Source organism: Apodemus sylvaticus, chromosome 9, assembly GCF_947179515.1.
Source record: "Apodemus sylvaticus chromosome 9, mApoSyl1.1, whole genome shotgun sequence".
Taxonomy (NCBI): domain Eukaryota; kingdom Metazoa; phylum Chordata; class Mammalia; order Rodentia; family Muridae; genus Apodemus; species Apodemus sylvaticus.
The window spans coordinates 50382461-50388153 of NC_067480.1; the positions used below are offsets into that span (position 1 = coordinate 50382461).

The 5693-nt window shown below is 46.2% G+C and overlaps 1 pseudogene; it reads left to right on the forward strand.

The window, feature by feature from the left end:
• Positions 1–1288: 1288 nt before the first annotated feature.
• On the forward strand, positions 1289–1610 carry LOC127692956 (60S ribosomal protein L36-like; annotated as a pseudogene).
• The last annotated feature ends 4083 nt before the right edge of the window (positions 1611–5693 follow it).

The window sequence follows — 5693 nt, forward strand, 5'->3', positions numbered from 1 at the left end:
TCCACGAGTAGGGGAGGTCTTTGAAATCTTCTGATATCGTCTATTTCCCCCCCCCCCCCTTCAGTGCCAAAAGGCACTGAAGGGGGGGGGGGAAACAAACCAATTCTAACACAACGCAATTCAAAAATACACTAATTTGATTCTTATATGCTAAGGAATGATGGTGGTAAAAGCCTTTGTTTTCTGTAAACTATTGTGTTTCCCTAGGAGCAGGAAACTGTGCCTATTCAGTAAAACCACCCAATTTATGGCATAAACTCCTGAGTTGAGGAGTTTCAAGCAGAACAGTTTAGCACTGTATTGGTATTATGGATACACTGTGCAGAGTGTGCACATTACATGATCAGAATGAAGAGAAACGGTGTGATATAACACTTTGTTGTGTGCTGCCAGAAACACTCCAGATTCATTATCTGCTTGGCTTTGAGTTAAGTCTTTATCATTGCATACCCAGAAACTTTTTAATCCCTGTCATCTTTGTGGGAGTGACTCTCACATTCAGTGTGTGATCTCATGGGGGTCACAACCAATGGTTTAAGATGGGCTCTATGGCCAGAAGATGCTATGTAGACTGCTGTCAAAGAAAAGTCATGAACAGTCTTCTTCAGCAATACCATCTACCTGCCAGTCAGGGTATGCTTACTGGTGCAATAGTGGCACAACTATTACCAGAACAACCAAGCACTTTCTTGTCGGATTTAAGACCTACACCATATGTAGGAGAGGGTTTCATGTTCAGCACTGTAAACCTGGTCAGAAGCCTACGGCTGGAACAGTCATAGTTACTATGGGGAAGCTATTGCTTTTGTGTTGGCTAAGGGGACATGCCATGCCTATCAAGTTACTTTCTAAATATTTATGTTTAGAATTTATGCACATAGATTATTTCTACTCTCAGCTTTGGTCAGAGAAGCTTCTTTTTTGCAATGGGCTATAGAAACTGAAGAGAATCACAGCTTGTCAATGTTCTAAGAATAAGTTAATTGTCAAATGTTCAATCCTAAATGGATAATCTCTACCATGTCTTTGAGGTGCAGGAAACATGAAAAAGAGGGGGAAAAGAAAGAGCTGGAGAAAGGGGAAGAAAGTTTTGGAAGACTGTCTTTCTGCAGAACATCATCATTGCAATCATGAACTCACAACAGCTGGGATCACAAGATTGAGCTTTTCAAAAATTTCATTGTAAGTAGAGGAGGAGAATCACAACCCCGCCCCCCTCATCACTGAAGATTCTAGATAGCTAAGAATTACTGCTTCCTGTCTCGGCCGCCATAGGAGAGCAGCAGTCATGGCCTTGTGCTGCCCGATGGCTGTGGGCCTTAACAAGGGCCACAAGGTGGGGAAGAACATCAGCAAGCTGAGACACAGCAGGTGCAGCGGGCGCCTCACCAAGCACACCAAGTTCATGTGGGACATGATCCAAGAGGTGTGCAGCTTCGCGCCCTATGAGCAGCGCAGCGCACCATGGAGTTGCTCAAGGTGTCCAAGGACAAGTGCATGCTCAAGTTCATCAAGGAGAGGGTGGGCACACACGTCAAGCCAAGAGAAAGCGGGAGGAGCTGAGCAACGTCCTGGCAGCCATGAGGAAGGCAGCAGCCAAGAAGGATTGATGAAGCCTCTCCCAATAAAAGATAGTTCCTCCAAAAAAAAATTATTAGGGGTTTGGGTCCTATGAAGTACCACTCCCTCCCTAAGGAGTATTAGCAATTAATTGTTACTGGAGGAGGAGGAAGAGGAGGTGGAGGAAGAGGAGGAGAAGGAGGAAGAGAAGGAGGAGAAGGAGGAAGAGGAGGAGAAAGAGGAGGAGGAGGAGGAGGAGGAGGAGGAGGAGGAGGAGGAGGAGGAGGAGGAGGAGACAGCCTCATTTTCTTCAGTGGTGTAGCCACTGGTGAGTATCCCAAGCCCCTACAACTAACTTCTTATTCACACTTATGTTAGCACCCTAATTGACTCATTATGTCACGCACAGAGATATACACAATACAAAGACATGAAAGTAAAAAGGGTTGGGAAGAGGAAGGGGAATTACAGGAATGAAAGAGAGATGAGTCTATGTGCACAAAATGTCCTAACAAAACCCATCATAACATTAATATATGTAGTAGAGGGCAGAGTACTTGCCCTCGAGGCAATGTTAAAATAGGTTAAATTAGTTTCTGGTAGTTTTTCTCTAGCTCCCCACCAACCTCACAGGGGTTCTTAGTGTTCCAAATGCTGTCCATCAGTTATGTGCTCCCTAACATGATTTTCAGACAAAACCAAAACTCTCAAACTTTGGGCCATTCCTGAATATCCATCTGGCTTGTATTTCCTTAGACTCCTTCCCTTTATCGGGGCTGGGATGTACAATCAATTTAAGCTATGTGAGAACTCTTGTCTTTTCCCTGTTTCCACATGTGCAGCAGCACAAGCAGTTCCCACAGCATCGTCAGGTGTGGTCTCAGGGCCTCACGGGATAGATATCGGGCAGCCCTGTGACTCTGTCCGTGCTGGTTACTAAGTTGCACTCTACTTGCAATCTTGGATGAATGATAGACCACAGTACCTTCTTCAGTTATTCTTATTTACAAGGTTTGCCTTTCAACAACGTTTTCATTACTCCATTACCCCAGAAAAAGAATCTGGAAATTTCCAGTGCTTTGGCAATTCCAGTAGGAGAGCGATGTGGGGTGAGAGACTTTTCCCACTGCTTCTCAAATTACATCCATAACTCCCTGCCTGTCTCACCCACACATTTGCTAAGAAGTCACGTACAACTCGACTATCAGCTCGTTTCCATTGAGCACCTGGTGTGTGTGTGTGTGTTTGTGGTACTAGACTAGGTGTTTGGAGTTTCTTCTGTGATTGGGTTGACTTGTAATCACCATGTAAAGAATGTGCTCTCTTTCCTCTCACTCCTCTCTCCTCCCCCTTTCTTGTGTTAGTTCAGATTCTGTGTGTTTATTGAGGGCAGGATAGTTGATGCTGGGCACTTTACAGACAAGAAAAGGTTCATTTAGTCTATAGTTTCAGATGCTGATAGTCTAAAGCCCGACAGTAGAGTCTATTTAGCCCCTGGTGGGAGTTGCCCTGGCTGTACCGAAACACTGTGGAGAAGGGAGAAAGGAATCAGTTGTGTGTAGCAGACGGCCTTGTAAGTGGTGCGGCCTCACCCTGAGACAACCAACTCTCATGAGAGCCCATTGGAGTCCCATGGGAATCACACTATTCTCTCGAACAATATAAATCAAAGTCGCAGAGAGCTCATCTCTCACCCCAGTCAGGATGGCTATTATCAGACCAGCAAAGGATCAAGAGCATGAGCAGAGAACAGAGAATTCAAACACTGCTGGTGGGGTCTAAATGACCACAGCTCGTTCACAGACTAGTTTGAGCATGCCTCAAAGGATGAAAATGTATCTTATTGTATGGGCCACTGCCCAACTTCTGGGGATGTGCTCAAGGAAAGTAGAAATGCCTGCTTGAGTTTGCTGCAGCACCATCCACAACAGCCAAGACATGGGATAAACATACATGACAACTAGATATCATGGATGGATAAAGAACATGTGATTACACACACATTCACACCCACCCACACACAATAGAGCATCATTCAGTCTGTCATTGGGGACAAAAGTGATTGAATTCAGAGACTCTTACACTAGGTGAAATAAACCAGACACAGAAAGGCATGGTCTCCCCTATAGTTAGAAGCTAAGTAGATTGATGTTAAAGTAGAACAGTAGGTGGTAGGGGCTCAGAAGATGGGGCAGGGTAGTGGAGGTGGGACAGAGAGAGATTGGACACTGGGTACAACTAGATAGGAAGAATGTCCCAGCCGGGAGACTACAGTTCACAATGCCTGATTGTACATTTTATGAAGTGGAAGAGACTACGAATACAAAGAGACTATGAGGATACAGAGGTGCTAATTGCCCCCAGCTTGGTGTGCATTGTGTGAGTGTACAATTACCAAAGAAGTACAATTATAGTATTTCTGGGAACTATTACATCTAAGGGTGATGTCCCTAGTAACCTCCTGACATCCACCCTCCCATTTCAGTCTAGAGCAGGACATGAAATAGAAGAGAAATTCTACCGTTGAAATTCTGCCTGAAAGACTCTACCATCTCTCAGCATTGTCACATCAGGCACCAAGTTCCCAAACATGAAGCTTCTGGGGACCCACTCAAGTGACAGCACTCTCATGTCCCCCTCTCCACAGGAGCCGCCTTCCTAGCAGAAGCTTCCTGTCCCATTGTCTAGGGCACCGGGGCAGTTTTGGCTGCAGTGCTTTCTTATCCTTGCCTGTCTCCAACTATGTTGAATGAGAGAGCAGGTCACCGCTAGGAGCTGCCCTCACTTCCTCCTTGCCTACTTCGCTTGAGCTGCATCCTAACAGGGCTTCACACTCCACACTGCAGGGACCCCGCAGCCCTGCAAGGTCCACGAGGTTTTTCCTGTCAGGGCCTTCGGTAGCCAGGCGGTGGTGGCACATGCCTTTGGTAGAGCTGTTTACAGACATGCTGCCGGAGGTCAAGAAGCAGGATGGGTCATTTGCTTATATTTAATTTTTTTGAGGGTTAGGACCTCAGTGGTAGAATTCTTCCTCTGTGTCATGTCCTGCTCTAGACTGAAATGGGCAGGTTTATCTATCAGCTCCTATAAAATGTGTCTAATTAAGTGACTGTCACAGCTATTGGAGAAATAGCCTCTGAGACTCCAGACATAGGTCTGGACATAGGTCTCTAGGAGACTGTCACATACGTGACTCCTTCCAGCCGTGGGAATGGAGCTGGAGAGGCCTTGCTAGGTGAACAGTGGAAAATTCCAGCGTTGGTGTCTGAAGCTACGGGGTTTTGGTGCCCACTGTGCTGGCTGTGGGCACAGTGGGAAGGCTTGCAAATGTATGATTAGTTAATGAAAACTTGAATTTTGCCGAAAGCAGCCAAATCTGTGGGAGAGTGGCAGCTGCTGCTTTGAGCAGATGCCCCAGGAAAGCCCCAAACTTGCAGGATCCGCATATTTTCCACACTCCTTTCTGGGCGGCCAGCATCAAGCAGTCATTACAGGACTTTCCTGGAGGCATCAGGAAGCCAGGGATAGTGATTTGTTTAGATTTGTCCGAATAGTTGTGGGCTGCCAAATCACACAGACAGCTGCAGTCAGTTGCTTTCTTCACGCTGCTCAACCCGTGCCATGCACTCTATCAGCTGCATCTCTGCTCCGCCCTGGACGTCTTGGGAAATCATCATAACTTCGAGCAGTAGAGTGGGCTCGGAGTCTGCTACTTTTTCCGCCACATTGCTGCATTTGCTCAACTGTATCATTAGCTCCGAGGTGATAACCGACCACAGCGCCATCCTTTTTCTGACGTTGGTGGCTGTCTGCTGAATCCCCGCGGGAGGAGAACAAAGGGCTGTGTGGGCCATTCTCCCCCATGGTGGTGCGAGTGAGGGGAAATTCAATTTTATATGGACTGGGAATTGAGCATGATGGGAATTCTGTGGGCAGTCTGGCTTTGCCTGTCAGGAATTCCTTTGGATAAAAGGAGAACGCTTCCCCACTGAATCAGTGTGTATGCATGTAGAGGTCAGGGAAAATCTAGGCCCTTTTTGTTCCATCATTCTTGTTCTTGTCAACCTCTTATTAGCATTTATAGAAGGCTATAAAGTTAGTAGAGAATGGAGACTGTAACTTAGATTAGAGGA